We start from the raw sequence: 17,249 nt of genomic DNA on the forward strand, positions 1-17,249 counted from the left end.
TTTTCATTTATTGACCACGTATACGTGTTATTTTTCGTATGAAGGAAAACACAGTGCGAAGGCTGGAGCTGGCAGCGTTTGTTTGAATGCAATGTTGCAGGAAATGGCCGTAGCGCTCTGCGGTTACGGGCTGTGTCCACACAGAGTTCGTTCTGGCGAATTTGTTGATACACCAAACAGCTTCACAACACGCTGAATCATTTCCGCAGCAGTTTACGCGTCCGACTTGTTTGTGCTCGTTGGACACGAATTGCTTACACAAATTTCATACGTCCAACGAAAAATTGACAAGCAGCATCCCAATCAATTAGGAAGTATTTACAGTAGCACCACCTCCTACATGCATACTTCAGAATTAGAAAATACGGGATTAGCAAATAACACGCCAGCTCGCCGATATACAGATGATGTCATTTAAAGAGCAGGGGAAGGAGCCTCAAGGGATGACCAAAGACTAACGTGACTATTCTTGTAGTAGTTTTCAGTCCGAAGATTTTTTCAGATCCTCTGCAAGCCACTTCATCTCTGCATAACTACTGCGACCTACATTCACTTGAGCCTGCTTACTGTATTACAGTTCTGGCCTCCCTCCACTTCTTTTATTTGTCATACTTACTTCAGTTAACGAACTGATGATTCCTTGATGCCTCCGAATGTGGCCTATCAGCAGAGACCTTCTTTTAGTCAAGCTGTGGTACAATTTTCTTTTTTCCTTAATTCGATTCAGTACTTCTTCATTAGTTATTCATTCTACCCATCTAACTTTCAACGTTCTTCTGTAGAGCCATAACTATAAAGGTTCTTTTCTCTCTTAGTCTAAACTGTTTAACAACCACGTTTCACGTCCCTACAAGGCTTCACTTGCGGCAAATATTGCAAAAAAAAATAAATAAATAAAACTTGCCTAACATTCAATTTTATCTTCAGTGTTAACAATTTTCTGTTTCTCAGAAACATTATTCTTTCAACTGCTAATCTACACTGCAAAAGCCGACTCATATGAATTCTCACCGTCTTTTTTGACCTAGTGCTCACGAATGGCCTCTCTGTCTGCCCTATGTGAAAACTTGAACGTACGTTACATTGTACTTTACATACCCTAAATTTAAGAAATTCGTCAGTTGGAGGTTTCTCGTTATGTATAAAGCGAAAATTGGTGTCATTACTGTTGGTAAAATCCACAGCTCAACAACGACGTTGAGAATTCATATAAGTCAACTCCTGTAGAACATATCGAAATCGAGAAACACGCTCTTCCTCCTCCATCCTTGCTTAACATGGAAGTTTTGCATGTAGCTGAAAACGGCTACAAAATGAACCTTTTAGAAGAATTTGAAATATATGAACGTTCCGAAACAAATTAATGAGTTTTGTTGAATGATCAATTTACATTAGAAAATATGCAGTATTTTGATTGCATTGAAGTGAAATTTAGCCCGTTCCTTTCATGTACTAAAACTGTGTTCCACGTTTTTTCTTTTTCTAATGTATTGCACACTACTTCTTTATATACATTAGTTATACTTTTTATATGGTTTTGTATATGTTCCTTGCCGCTGTCACAACAACTTGACATGTACGTAGGTGTGATTCAATTAATGTCCACTGTCACCCTGTCAATTTTTGTTTGCGGTACTCACATACAATATGTGCATTTTTGGACATATCACATTATTATGCTTCTATAAAGCGTAGTATTATGTTTCTACGAAGAAGATATTGACATCGGCTAAACCAAAAATAAGCAAGTTTGTGTATTATATTTTATGTAAATGTATAGCCAGAGTGCAAATATTATAATATCACTAATGCTGTATGTTTCTAAAGATGACAAGTTAATTTGTCGAAACCGATGAAGCAAAATAAAATGTGTATTTGGAACAGGTGACTGAATTCTTTTCTGAAATAATCCACTGTTTTTACTGTCTCCTTTCCTAATCTAATTCTGACACCATAATTTGAATTAGTATCACAACCCTTGTTTAGCCTCCGACGCTATTCACTTCATAACGTAATTTCATGACGCTATCCATTCTGTTCAACTGTTCTTTCAAGTCCTTTGCCGTCCCAGACAGAATTACATTGTCATCACCAAACATTGGTATTTTGATTCATTATTCCTGTATTTTAATTTCTACTCTAAATTTCTTCTTCTTACATGCTCGATGAATAGATTGAATGAAGTGGGGGATAAATTACAACCCTGACTCACTTCCCTTTCCACTACTGCTTCCCTTTCACATGCTTAGATTCTTATAATTGCAGTCTAGTTTCTGTACTACCTGCTATATAACGTTTCGTTCCCTGTATTTTATCTGTACTGCCTTTCAAATCTCAAAGAATGTGGACAAGTCAACGTTGTCAAAAGCTTTCTTCAAATACACGAATGCTATAAATATATGTCTGTCTTTCTTCATTCTGTCCTCTATGATAAACGATGGAATCAGTATGGTCTCATGTGTTCTTACATTTCTCTATGACTCAAACTGATCTTTCTCATTGTCAGCTTCTAAAAGAATTTATTTTAGACTGCAAATAATTCGTGTCAGTATTTTGCAGCCATGGCTTTTTGTGTCGGTATATTGGTAACATTCAAATCTATCAGAATCTGCTTTCTCTGTAACAGGAATTGTTACACTCTTCTTGAAGTCTGTGGGTTTTTCACCATTCTGATATACCTTTCACGCAAGGTGGAATAATTAGTCATAGTTGGCTTTCCAGAGGATCTCAGCAGTTCAGAGAGAATCTTGTCTACTTCAGTGGACAGCTGGCGGTGCGAAAATATTACCGAAATAAAAGCAGTCAAACCAACGGAACCTAAACAGGAAATGAATTAGACAGAAGAGTACAAAACATTCAGCAATTTTTAAAAATAAACGCCAAAGAGGTAAGACGACTAAAATACGTAACAAAAACCAAACAAAACAAAAATAAAACAACAGAAATTGCCGTATCTACTAGAACTAAATGCCTTAATGCACAACACAGTCCAAGGTACGCTGTCTCTCTGCTTCCCAGCCTCCACCTAAATGGATCGCCGTCTCTGATATAGCTGTATATATTTAGTAAACAGTACGATCCAAGTTACGGTTTTTCCCATTCTCTCGCAAGAGAAATGGCGGTGCTTGAAATCTGAGCGCCAGTATCCCTCTCTTTCTCTGAACATATTGCAGAGGAAGGGGAATTGGCATGACCAATGCCACTCGTGCTGCTAAAACACTTGACAGCTGCAATAAGTAAACAAATTTCACACGCCATTGTACACAAAACGAAAACACTTACAAATGAAACACGAATCAACTAGAAGATGAAATACCACACGAAATGCATCCAGAACTGACGCACAGAAAGGAAAACATCAGGGACGTTGTTTGTATAACATCTGATGTCACACATCAAGTAATATACCCGCGGATCACGTTTGTGCTTTGGAACTGTTTACTCAAACAGGAGAATACTAGTATTTCCGTGTCAGAAAATATTTTTTTTCTACTCTGGATAGTTTAATGGTTGCATTATATTTTCGCAGCGCAAAGCATGCATTTTCTGGTTGTTGTTGAGAGTGACTTTCTGTGGAAACTGTATCATACTTTTAAATAAGCAGCTACAAGTCACTTTTTACGACATTATTTAATATATCAAACACAACACGTTTTGAGGCGTCAAACTCATCCAGAGGCGTCGCATTAACATACAAATTAATATTATGGAAATCATATACTGCGTAAACGTGTAATAAACAACGCTTTAGCGGCAGAAACTAGTGATACGTCTGGGAATTCCTAAACAGGCAGACTCACACCTCTTGCGTGGAACCCAACTTTTTTATTACTCACTCACCACAGTTTTCCTTTGGGAGCGTTTCGTCTCTTGGTTTATCGCTGCTTCATAACTACAGTCGAAACTCCCGTTTACGCCGTTCATATGATAAATAAATTCCATATTTTGTTCTTCTAAATTCATCGCCAGTAACTCCATCCTGTATACAGACAGATACATCATAACACTGATGTTAACACTAAGTAATAATGACACGATCAGTAATAAAAACAAATCTTTTTCAATACTTCAATCGATTAATCGATGCCTCGGGCATGGATGTGTGTAATGTCCTTAGGTTAGCTAGGTTTAACTAGTTCCAAGTTCTAGGGGACGAATGACCTCAGAAGTTGAGTCCCATAGTGCTCAGAGCCATTCGAACCTTTCTTTTTTTGATTAATCGACATGTCTATATTGCTTAGAGTACTTAGAGAAATCGCTTTGCTGGCGATAGAGCATTAGAAAAGTATGTTAAGGAGTCAAACCTGGCCACGCTGTGGAGCCGTTGCCATTTGTGGGACCCAACAATTATATTTTACTGCTTTTGATAATTTTATTATTGATTATAGCACATCAAACCATCGTTTCCAGCCATCACTACACATTACAATAGAGACATTAGATGTATACAATAAGGAAATCGCACAAATCTGCTGATTGACAAGAAAGGAAGTATTGATTGTTCCCTTTAGACATGCTACACTCCTGGAAATTGAAATAAGAACACCGTGAATTCATTGTCCCAGGAAGGGGAAACTTTATTGACACATTCCTGGGGTCAGATATATCACATGATCACACTGACAGAACCACAGGCACATAGACACAGGCAACAGAGCATGCACAATGTCGGCACTAGTACAGTGTATATCCACCTTTCGCAGCAATGCAGGCTGCTATTCTCCCATGGAGACGATCGTAGAGATGCTGGATGTAGTCCTGTGGAACGGCTTGCCATGCCATTTCCACCTGGCGCCTCAGTTGGACCAGCGTTCGTGCTGGACGTGCAGACCGCGTGAGACGACGCTTCATCCAGTCCCAAACATGCTCAATGGGGGACAGATCCGGAGATCTTGCTGGCCAGGGTAGTTGACTTACACCTTCTAGAGCACGTTGGGTGGCACGGGATACATGCGGACGTGCATTGTCCTGTTGGAACAGCAAGTTCCCTTGCCGGTCTAGGAATGGTAGAACGATGGGTTCGATGACGGTTTGGATGTACCGTGCACTATTCAGTGTCCCCTCGACGATCACCAGTGGTGTACGGCCAGTGTAGGAGATCGCTCCCCACACCATGATGCCGGGTGTTGGCCCTGTGTGCCTCGGTCGTATGCAGTCCTGATTGTGGCGCTCACCTGCACGGCGCCAAACACGCATACGACCATCATTGGCACCAAGGCAGAAGCGACTCTCATCGCTGAAGACGACACGTCTCCATTCGTCCCTCCATTCACGCCTGTCGCGACACCACTGGAGGCGGGCTGCACGATGTTGGGGCGTGAGCGGAATACGGCCTAACGGTGTGCGGGACCGTAGCCCAGCTTCATGGAGACGGTTGCGAATGGTCCTCGCCGATACCCCAGGAGCAACAGTGTCCCTAATTTGCTGGGAAGTGGCGGTGCGGTCCCCTACGGCACTGCGTAGGATCCTACGGTCCTGGCGTGCATCCGTGCGTCGCTGCGGTCCAGTCCCAGGTCGACGGGCACGTGCACCTTCCGCCGACCACTGGCGACAACATCGATGTACTGTGGAGACCTCACGCCCCACGTGTTGAGCAATTCGGCGGTACGTCCACCCGGCCTCCCGCATGCCCACTATACGCCCTCGCTCAAAGTCCGTCAGCTGCACATACGGTTCACGTCCACGCTGTCGCGGCATGCTACCAGTGTTAAAGACTGCGATGGAGCTCCGTATGCCACGGCAAACTGGCTGACACTGACGGCGGCGGTGCACAAATGCTGCGCAGCTAGCGCCATTCGACGGCCAACACCGCGGTTCCTGGTGTGTCCGCTGTGCCGTGCGTGTGATCATTGCTTGTACAGCCCTCTCGCAGTGTCCGGAGCAAGTATGGTGGGTCTGACACACCGGTGTCAATGTGTTCTTTTTTCCATTTCCAGGAGTGTATATGCACTCACTGTTGTGAGTGAACATAGTAAACATGCAAAATCTCTTACTGTGTTTTGTAGTTTAGCTCATCTGTGTCAAGGGCAATGCAGATTTATTAGATTTATCACATGTTTATTCGGTACCTTTGCTATTATCTAGTGTGGGTGGGGTGGGGGTAGGGCTCATTTGGGTGAGGAGACCAAACTGTGAGTTCATCGGTTAGGGAAGGACGGGGAAGGAAGTCGGTCGTGCTCTTTCAAAGGAACATAGCCGGCATTTGCCTGAAGTGATTTAGGGAAATCACGGAAAACCTAAATCAGGATGGCCGGACCCGAGATCGAACCGTCGTCCTTACGAATGCGAGTCCAGTGTGATAACCACTCCGCCACCTCGCTCGGTGCTGTCATCCAGTGTGAAACATCGTATAACATTATTAACGATTACGTGAGTGTGTTTTCCCAAGAGATATTTTTATCATCTTATCTGCTAGAGTATAAGCGATTTCAGAACGCACGGCTCCATTATCTCAAAAAGGTTCAAATGGCTCTGAGCGTTATGGGACTTAACATCTGAGGCCATCGGTCCTCTAGAACTTAGAACTACTTAAACCTAACCAACCTAAGGACATCACACACATCCATGTCCGAGGCAGGATTCGAACCTGCGACCGTAGCAGTCACGCGTTTCCAGACTGAAGCGCCTGGAACCGCTCGGCCACCGCGGCCTACTTTCCATTATCTAACAAATTCCCTCACATATAATGTAACAAAAAATATATCCGAAACTGTGAGTCAAAGTCGTTTTGTCATTAATTAGATACTCGTTAGACGTTTGAAAATGACAGTAACTTTTTTGATGGTATTGTGTATATAGTGAAACTCGTGGGTTGAAGCCTGTATGTCACTCTCTGTTTCATATGTCACTGTTTGTTCCATATAAACTGCAGGCGATGTATAAAAAAATATGAAAGCTCTACTTGTTTACATTTCTGATACTTTCAGCACAAATGGAATGTCGATAGTATGTTTCTCTCGTGGATGCAGAGTAAAAGCACACAAAAGCTGCTCAAGTGTGATGAAATAAGATGAAAAATAGAAATTAACAAAATTCATGCCATGGCATTTCAGGCATTACGAAAGAAAGACCTCGCAAAATTGAGAACAGTACGTCATCAAAGTGACAAAGAAGTTGTATGAAAATTTTTTTGTGGACTGCAGGCTCCGTTGTATAGCTGATTTATGAGTTTCATTGGTAGAGAGGTAGTCTGGGAGTAGTAGGTGTACCGTCGGGATTTCTCAATGGGTGTAACAAAAAACCACTTCGCTGTCACAAAATAACAGGTCAGAATGGTAGCGTCTGGAATGAAAAAGGTGTGCAACAGATGACATGTTCCCATAGCACGCTATAATATTTCTCATAAATACTATAGCAGCAGGAAATATTTTCGCTGCACAACATTCTTCTATTATTACTGAAGGGCAAAGGTTTCTAAAGGATGTCAAATACTGCCAGCGATGTAGGCGATATAGGCTTTCCCGATTTCAGCTTATTTAAATTTGAGTTATTAAAACAGGCGGCAGCCGTCTGTCGGTAAACAGTAGCACATTAGCAATAGGGAAGTAACCGAGTTTCTAACCAGGAGCGAAATGTATATAGTTTCATTATGTGTTTTGGTAGTTTAGTTATTCGATTTCTGCATGTTAATTTAATTTTTACTGCACAGAGATCTCCCGTTTTCGTTTGTGTAGGAAAGTAAATCGATTTTGAAATATTTTATAGGTTCCTAACTAGGAGCGAATTATTTATTCTCTCCTGTGCTCTTTGCTATTTTAGTTTCGGATCTCTGCGTGTTAATCTAGTTTAATAGACAGAGTTCTTGCGTTTTTGTCAATGTCTACACTAGAGTTTCATAGGACAAGTCAATGATCGTTTGTTTCTCCGTGTTGTGTAGTTTCCCACAGGCTATATCAATGAGATAAGCTTATAATTTTTTCCACGACGAAGCTTTGCCTCTATACTTGGCAGAAAATCCAAAAAGATTCTGGTCGTATGTAAGGTACGCTATAGGGAAGACACAATCAATACCTTTTCTGCGCCCTAGGAATGTAAATACTGTCGATGATAGCGCTGCTAAAACAGAGCTGCTAAAACAGAGCTGCTAAACACAGTTTTCCGAAATTCCTTCACCAAAAGAAGATGAATTAAATATTCCACAATTCGAATCAAGATCAGCAGCCAACGAGAGTAACTTACAAGTAGATTTCCTCGGAGTAGCAAATCACCTTAAATTACTTGGAAAAAGCAAGTCTTCCAGTCCACATTGTATACCAGATAGGTTCCTTTCTGTTCAGGCTAATGCTGAGGCAATAGCGTCATATTTAACAATCACATACAACGTCTCGTTCGACGAAAGCTCCGTACCCAAAGACTGGAAAGTTGCACAGGTTACACCAATATTCAAGAAAGACAATAGGAGTAATCCACAAAATTACAGGCCCATATCATTAACGTCGATATGCACAAGGATTGTGGAACATAATATATTGTGTTCCAACATTATGAATTACCTCGAAGAGGACGGTCTATTGACACACAGTCAACATGGACATAGAAAACATCGTTCTTGTGAAACACATCTCTTTACTTACAGGAAGCGTTGAGCGCTATCGACAAGGGATTTAAATTCTTTCCGTATTTCTAGTTTTCCAGGTGGCTTTCGGCACCGTAACTCACAACCAGCTTGTAATCAAATTGCGTGTTTATGGAAAACAGTCGCAGTTATGCGACTGTATTCAAGATTTTCTGTCAGAGAGGTCACTGTTCGTAGTAACTGACAGGAAAGTCATCGAGTACAACAGAAGTGAGTTCACCAATGTAGTGTTACAGGTCCTCTGCTGTTCGTTATCTACATAAATGATTTAGGACACAGTTTGAGCAGCAGTCTTAGGTTATTTTCAGATGATACTGTCGTTTATCGTCTAGTAAAGTCATCAGAAGATATACTACGGAGACTACCTAAACTACAGCAGTCCGTCCTGCTGTTCGAAAAAAGTATATATTTTTAATGATAAACCCAGTAAGGAATAAATATATTGTAAAACAGCAGTAACTGTTCCTAGCTCCATTAACAGGCCTCTGCAAGACGTTCTTGCGATCACAACACAAATAATTCTTATTACACGTTTTGGACTTGGAAAACCTTTGTTGTCTTGATGAGATACCTTAAAAAATAGAGACATATTGTATTATGGAACGAAAGTAAGCGAAGTATGCTAGCTTTATTATTTTTATATCACCTGTGTTTCAAGAAATTTGCATTGAAAATGGAGATTTGTTTAGGGTCTTCAGCAATTCTGTTGTACAATCCATCGGTTTGAGTTTGTTAGCAAGCTGTCAGCCAAAGAAATCAGCACTTTCAGCTTCTATCTGCATGTGGTCTTATCTTAGGATGTGCTGGAGGGAAACCGTTTACAAATTCTCAATTGCTTATGACATGTCTTATTTTTTTCAAAGTTTAATGACAAAAAACAGGCTTGAAACCATTTAATAATGTCAATGAATATTTCATTAAGCTATCTTTCTAAGGCTATATCCGATTTGCTTTTTGTTTCAACACTTTTTTCATCTGGCTACAATACAAACTTGGCATTTGGTAACGACACTTACGGAACATCAGTGATAAACAGAAGAAAAAGCAATGTCCTTAAAATGGAACAGTTTAGGACAGCACACGCAATTAGTTCACAGTTGGAGGTTGCCTTATGGCTTGTGACGTGTCTCTTTCTTATTGACACCCACTGTTTCTAGATAGTGATATAGCGTTTAGCCCACTTCACAGCATTTCCTGTCACAACGTAAATTCTAATTTAATTAAAAGGATACTGTGATTTACACAGCCAAATGATTTTTATAACTCACAAAATATACCAGTTGCCTCTAATTTATTGTCTACTTAGTTATGTACACTTTCGCTGCATATGTAGATAGACTTCTGAATATCGGAACCCTTAGGAAATACGAACTGTATTTTGGCAAAATATTATTTATTGTCATATGGTTAAGTTGCCGATTGTACTTCACTTTTTTTAAAATTTTCGAGAATGTGAAACTGGACGAAAATTTGAAGTTATTTCGTTATTTCCTTTATTAAACATAGCCTTACATTCAATATATTTTAACCATCCAGGAAATAGTCCACTGATAAATGACTGGTTACACAGATAGCTTAATATGATACTTAACCAAGAAAAATTCTCTTTACTTAAATTTGTTGATATTTTATCATAACCATTAGAAATCTTTCGATGTTAGAGATTTTACCGCGCAGATCATTTCTACTGGTGTAGCCAGGGTAATATCGACCATAGTGAAATTATTTGTAATGACTGGTGTGAGATATTGTATGACAGCTTCTACCAAATTTTACAACCCCATGTTTTCAGTAATAGCTATAAAATGCTTGTTAAAAAAGTTTTGCAACCTTCCACATATCTGTTACCACTGCATAATTGGCTCCTAATGATATATGCCCCTCTTCATCTCTTCTTCTGTCAGTTTCTTCCTTCACTATCTGATATTATATTTATTTTGTTATCTGATGTGAATATGTTTTGACTTAAGCTTTGATGTCCTATTACTACCTTTAACATTTTGCAGTATGTTTTGTAATGAACTACAGCATCGTCAGAGCTATTTCTCACCAACCGATGTGGTTTCCCTTTTGTCTTACAGGCTACCTTTATTCACTGAGTAATCCCTGGCTTTACTGCTGACTTTGATCTAATCTTGGTTAATCAAGAGCAGGCATGGCCAGTTTTCGAAAACAGTCACAAGTCACACTTTGTTTTTTTGTCGCTAATTGAGACAATACGGAAAACTTACACTGACGTTACGTGAAGTACATATTCTACTTCCAGTATCGTAGCTTATGTTTAAAGTTGGCTGACAGCATTAAAGATTGCCTTTAGCATTGGCTGACAGGTCTACAGATTAATCTGGCTGTACTAAAGTATTTAAACGTCCGTTTAAAGTACATATCAAATACAGCAGTAGATGATGACATTCACAGCGCCAAAAATGAAATTGACTGAACATCCATGTTATAGTCTTTCCAAAGGTATGTTACAGCTGCAGAAAACGAAAGTTCTATTAATCGGCTCTTTTATGGGTGTGTGTATAGGAATCTCAAATCTGTTCATATCTGCTTATGTTTAAAAATACAAGTATCGGAAAAACCCATGCAGATTAAATTGCTTTGTTCGTTTAAGAACTTTTGCGAGTTTTTTCCTTATCCACGAAAATTTTCAATTCTTCCAAAGCATTTAACAGTGGACCTTTATCTGCGGTGTGGATCATTTTCTTATATCTCACCCAATATATGTTTAGTTGATCTCAAATATTCACCCAGTGCTGTATGATTTGAATTTAAATTGCAATATTCTTTCTAACGTGTTTTAAACACTTTTCCAGTTTGGCCAATGTGTGTACTTATAGTTTTGGCACTTCATTTAATACACGCCTAAATTATTTCAGGAGTATGTAAAAGTGCAACATGTGGCTCTTTTTCGAGAACTTAATCTGGATTAGTTTTGGGGGAAAACAGTTTTCAGATAGGATAAGGACATTATTAATAAAACTATTGAAATTTTCATTCATGACTAATCCTGTCTTTGAGGAATTTCCTAAAGTAATCAATTTTCGTCTCATTGACTGCGCTGTCAACTCAGATTTAGTAATTGTATATTCTCTTCAGTTTTAACATTTAACAAAACAAACTGCATTTCATGGGCTCGGATGCCATCCATAGATTGTTGGATATTGTTCACCAGACCCTTCTATAAAAATATTTTCAGTGGCTAGTTCTGAGCAATTAGCTACTCGACTTGGGATGTTTACAGTAGGTATTAAGTTGAATGATAGTGTTTCTAATAACAATAAATTCTTAGTGGAAGAGTTAGGAAAATCTGAACTATAATCACCTGGAATCAGTACATCATTGTTATTTGCTGTTAAATAGACCAATAGAGATTCAAGGTGCTTTATTAACAGATTACGACTACTTGCAGGAGCTCGATATACGATATACACTGAATATTATGAAGGCTTTATTGTAAAATTTTACTTTTCTCATGCAGGCTCCCGTTTGTTGCTCCAGCCAAAATTTACGAATGTCAATTTTCTTAAATATATGTCAGTTCCTAATCAATGTGACTGTTCGTCCATTTCTGCTGCACAGAAGTGAGGTGCTAACCTAAATCCTGTACACAAAGCTCATCTATATCAATTGTCTCATGACGTTCTTGGTGGAAGATTATGTCAGCTGGGTTTGATGACTCTAGTTGATCATTATAGATAAGCAGTTCATTAACTTTACTTCTTAATCTTCGAATATTTTGATGCAATAGATACAGCTGGAAGCTCTCGTCGACTGAGATACTGGTTGGAAATTAAATGTCCACTGATTACTGACAAGTTTTAACCTGTAGTAGTTTAAGGTGTTCAATATTCCAGAATGTTTGTTTCATTGATAACCTCTCTCAAAACCTTATTTCTTTCTGTTTTTCCTATTCTGAAATAAAAAAGTGCTGATTTAACAATTGTAACATCTGGAATTTTACTACTCATGACAGTGCCCCTTCTCCTCATGCTTTCTTCTATTAGCCCAGCCAGATTTACCTTACCTTTCCTGATGAGGTGAAAGCCATGCACACTATAAACTCATCTACTGACAATCGACAGCTTGCACATCAATATGCGACCATGCACCCACATAAGTAGCCGTTAAAGCTCCAAATTAAATCTCCTGACAGAAGACACATGGCGTCTCATAACAGATACAAACTCAACACCGGTGTATCACGCGGATGATGCAATCTGGGGGACATACGAAAAAATATATGGGTACATATAAGTTAATGTAACTTTTACTGATTGTGCTTTCTTTAACGATAGTTTCGAAACAACTGAAGTATCTCAGTCGACGTGTGAGGTCAAGATACCTCGATACATGAACTGTAAATTATTTCAAATGTAATACATTGTTTAAATTACTATTACTTAACTAAGACATCGATAACTTACAAGCTACATGCCATTGACGGAATCCGGTAAAATATTTGCTCTCTTCGAGTGACGTCGAACGTTCTTTGCCCTACTATCTCCATGTCACCCGATTTCAATCGACGTGTTGCTAATGCGATCTGCTTACGAGCAGGGATTTTTGTTTTGAGACTGAATCTTCCAGAAAATTGGCCTTCAGCGTTATATTAAAAAAAAATGGTTCACACAGCTCTGAGCACTATGGGACTTAACATCTATGGTCATCAGTCCCCTAGAACTTAGAACTACTTAAACCTGACTAACCTAAGGACATCACACACATCCATGCCCGAGGCAGGATTCGAACCTGCGACCGTACTGGCCAAGCGGTTCCAGACTGAAGCGCCTAGAACCGCACGGCCACATCGGCCGGCTTTCAGCGTTATATTAAAAAAAATAATTTACGACAGTAGAACGACGCTACAATTAACCACTAACGGGAGTGATTTGACCCCTGGAATTGTGTGTCACCACAAATGACAGTGGAATTTAGTTTTTTAGCAATATTTTGGTCCTACATCACTAGTTTATTTAGTGAACTGGTTTTTGCATCATAAGTCCGTCTTTAACTAGTAACTGATATCATCGTAAATGTGATTTATATTGCACCTTGTTTAATAAGAATTTTGAAACTACTGAGGTATCTCAGTCGACGTACGAGGTCAAAATGCCTCGTTACATGTACTGTAACTTATGTCACATATAACGCTGTTTGCAGCCATATTGAAGTGCTCCAGATATTGTTTTTCTTGGTGTTGAATGTTCACAATAAACATTCCCTAAAGTTTTTGTTTGTTTGCCAGACGTCAATATAGCCTCCGATTGCAAATAAAACTGTGAACCCGAAGCCCTGGACGAAACATCAACATTAGTACGTTTACCTGTGTTGTGGATTTGGGTACCTACTAATGGTAGCACGATTAAACGCCAGAAAATAAACGTAGGTACGTTTCATTTCTATGTGTAATACCAGTTTCAAAGATGTTAGCCAGTATGCTATATTCTTTGTAACGACGGTCAATTATTTCTTGGAAATGAGTTTCTAAGCCCAAAACCAATTCACTAATTAAATAATTACTGTGTAACATCTATAGCTCGTGTTCTTCGTTTATTAATATGGGAGAATTCTACCAACCGCAACTGGTAGCGCACTATAAGTCAAAATCACGGATATGATATTGCATACAATTTTAACTAATCACAAATGACGTCTCAGAATACGCTCCAATAGAGGTCATGAAACTGTCATCTCACTAACGACGTTTTGTTTTTCCATACTAAAACTGAGACATTGTTTTACATGCACGTATGGACCTCACAAGCCACTGTAGAATGCAAGGCATATGGTGCTAGCAGCATTTTTGACAGATTTTTTAGTACTCAATGATGTAATCTTCAGTATAAACGACGAGTAGAAACACACGACAGCGAAAACTGGATACTTGACCCAAGCTAAAAGAGTCGTAGATGTGTTTAAGGCTCCAGGAAATGCGCATTTAACTGTATAAAATGGAAGGAGATAAAGTTTAGTTATCAAAATCGGGAAATAGGTCTACTACATTCTACATCTACATCTACATCAACATTTATACTCCGCAAGCCACCCAACGGTGTGTGGCGAAGCGCACTTTACGTTCCACTGTCATTACCTCCCTTTCCTGTTCCAGTCGCGTATGGTTCGCGGGAAGAACGACTGCCGGAAAGCCTCCGTGCGCGCTGGAATCTCTCTAATTTTACATTCGTGATCTCCTCGGGAGGTATAAGTAGGAGGAAGCAATATATTCGATACCTCATCCAGAAACGCACCTTCTCGAAACCTGGACAGCAAGCTACACCGCAATGCAGAGCGCCTCTCTTGCAGAGTCTGCCACTTGAGTTTGCTAAACATCTCCGTAACGCTATCACGGTTACCAAATAACCCTGTGACGAAACGCGCCGCTCTTCTTTGGATTTTCTCTATCTCCTCTGTCAACCCGACCTGGTACGGATCCCACACTAATGAGAAATACTCAAGTATAGGTCGAACGAGTGTTTTGTAAGCCACCCCCTTTGTTGATGGACTAAATTTTCTAAGACTCTCCCAATGAATCTCAACCTGGCACCCGTCTTACCAACAATTAATTTTATATGATCATTCCACTTCAAATCGTTCCGCACGCATACTCCAAGATATTTTACAGAAGTAACTGTTACCAGTGTTTATTCCGCTATCATATAATCATACAATAAAGGATCCTTCTTTCTATGTATTGGCAATACATTACATTTGCCTATGTTAAGGGTCAGTTGCCACTCCCTGCACCAAGTGCCTATCCGCTGCAGATATTCCTGCATTTCGCTGTAATTTTGCAACTTCTCTGTATACTAAAGCATCATCCGCGAAAAGCCGCATGGAAGTTCCGACACTACTAAGTCATTTATATATATTGCGAAAACCAATGGTCCCATAACACTCCCCTGTGGCACACCAGAGTTTACTTTAACGTCTGTAGACGTCTCTCCATTGAGAACAACATGCTGTGTTCTGTTTGCTAAAAACTCTTCAATCCAGCCACACAGCTGGTCTGATATTCCGTAGGCTCTTACTTTGTTTATAAGGCGACAGTTCGGAACTGTATCGAGCGCCTTCCGGAAGTCAAGGAAAATGGCATCTACCTGGGAGCCTGTATCTAATATTTTCTAGGTCTCATGAACAAATAAAGCGAGTTGGGTCTCACACGATCGCTGAAACGCACATTACGTGGAAAACACGAGTAATTCGATCACGTTTATTTTATTGTTCACAGAGTGGATGAAAATGCGAATTTCTAAAGTTATTGGACTTACAGTGGGAAGTATTTGGGGTCAAATCTCCTTTCCACAATGTAGGTATAGGTTTTCCCGAAGCATTTGGGGCTAATCCTATGGTTTGTTTCAGAAAGAATACGACTGACTCCTTAACTCCTTCTTGTTCAATACAAGCCGCACGCTCTAATTTAATTTTGTTATTGACCGTACATTGAACCCTACATCATCTTTTTTTTCGAAGTTAAGCTGTGGTTAGTAGTTACCACAAGCACAGTGGTGAGATTTCCAGCCGCGCGAAGTGGCCGAGCAGTTTGAGGCGTCCTGTCACGGGCTGTACGGCCACTCCCACAGGAGGTTCGAGTCCCCCCTCGGGCACTGGTGTGTGTGTTGTTCTTATTATAAGTTACTTTAACTTAGTTTTTGAGTAGCGTGTAAGTCTAGGGACCGATGACCTATGCAGCCTGTCCCTTAGGAATTCACACACATTTAAACATTTTGAGATTTCCAACTCCGTTCTCTCAACTTCAACCAAAATATTTTAAGTTGTTCGTCACCCAATTATTCTCATCATTCGGCTGCAAAACTGACTAGGTGGCACTGAAGTTGAGATGGGACAAGCGTCCTCCCTGTTCCGTTCCTGTCCAGCCTAATTTTTCAAATTTCGGATATGGACTTCCAGTCAAAGACTGAGATCAGGTCCAGACAACTCCATGTTTTCTGCTTCACTAGTTTCGCCATTACTCATTGTTTCTGTGCTTTTATAAGTATTCCAGAAGAATTCAACATCATATTTGCACATCAAACTACTTCTGCACATTTGAGTCCCATGGTAGATAATTTCCATAACGTTGTTGATAACTTCAGCAGGTTTAATCAGTCTTGCATTTTGCAAATAATATACCTGTTTTTCATTATTTCGCTGTCGTAAGTTCGGTTTCTGCAGTTTTGATTTTCTAACTCTTTCACAACTTTTTTCTTAATTCAAAAACAAGCAAAAAATGTAAAATGACGGTCGTTCTAAAAGTCACACAAATGTGTGCATCTGTCATTCACAAGCGTCTATTGTGTTGAAGTCAGTGATAATAATTTCGAGCTGTTACAGACATTTTTGTAGACTATTCATATAGAAGCTACACAACATAATGTCGCTGCCTGAGTAGTCAGTTAACTCGTGATTCATAGCCAGAAACAGCTAGATGTCAGCTCAACTGCATTGTACAAGTCTGCAGAGATGTTTTGGTGCTTTGGCTCAATTAGTTAGGCATTTGGAAAGTGGCGTTTGGACACGCAGACCTGCTCAGTCAAAAGCTCAAAACTGATCACTGTTCAGTGGTAGAATGACATGGTACAGGGCAATGCACAACAATTTTATCTTCGTCTTCTTCTGCTGCTGCCACTGACTGGGGCTGTCCCTGTTTGATATATGTCTGCTCAACAGC

Source organism: Schistocerca cancellata, chromosome 5, assembly GCF_023864275.1.
Source record: "Schistocerca cancellata isolate TAMUIC-IGC-003103 chromosome 5, iqSchCanc2.1, whole genome shotgun sequence".
NCBI lineage: Eukaryota > Metazoa > Arthropoda > Insecta > Orthoptera > Acrididae > Schistocerca > Schistocerca cancellata.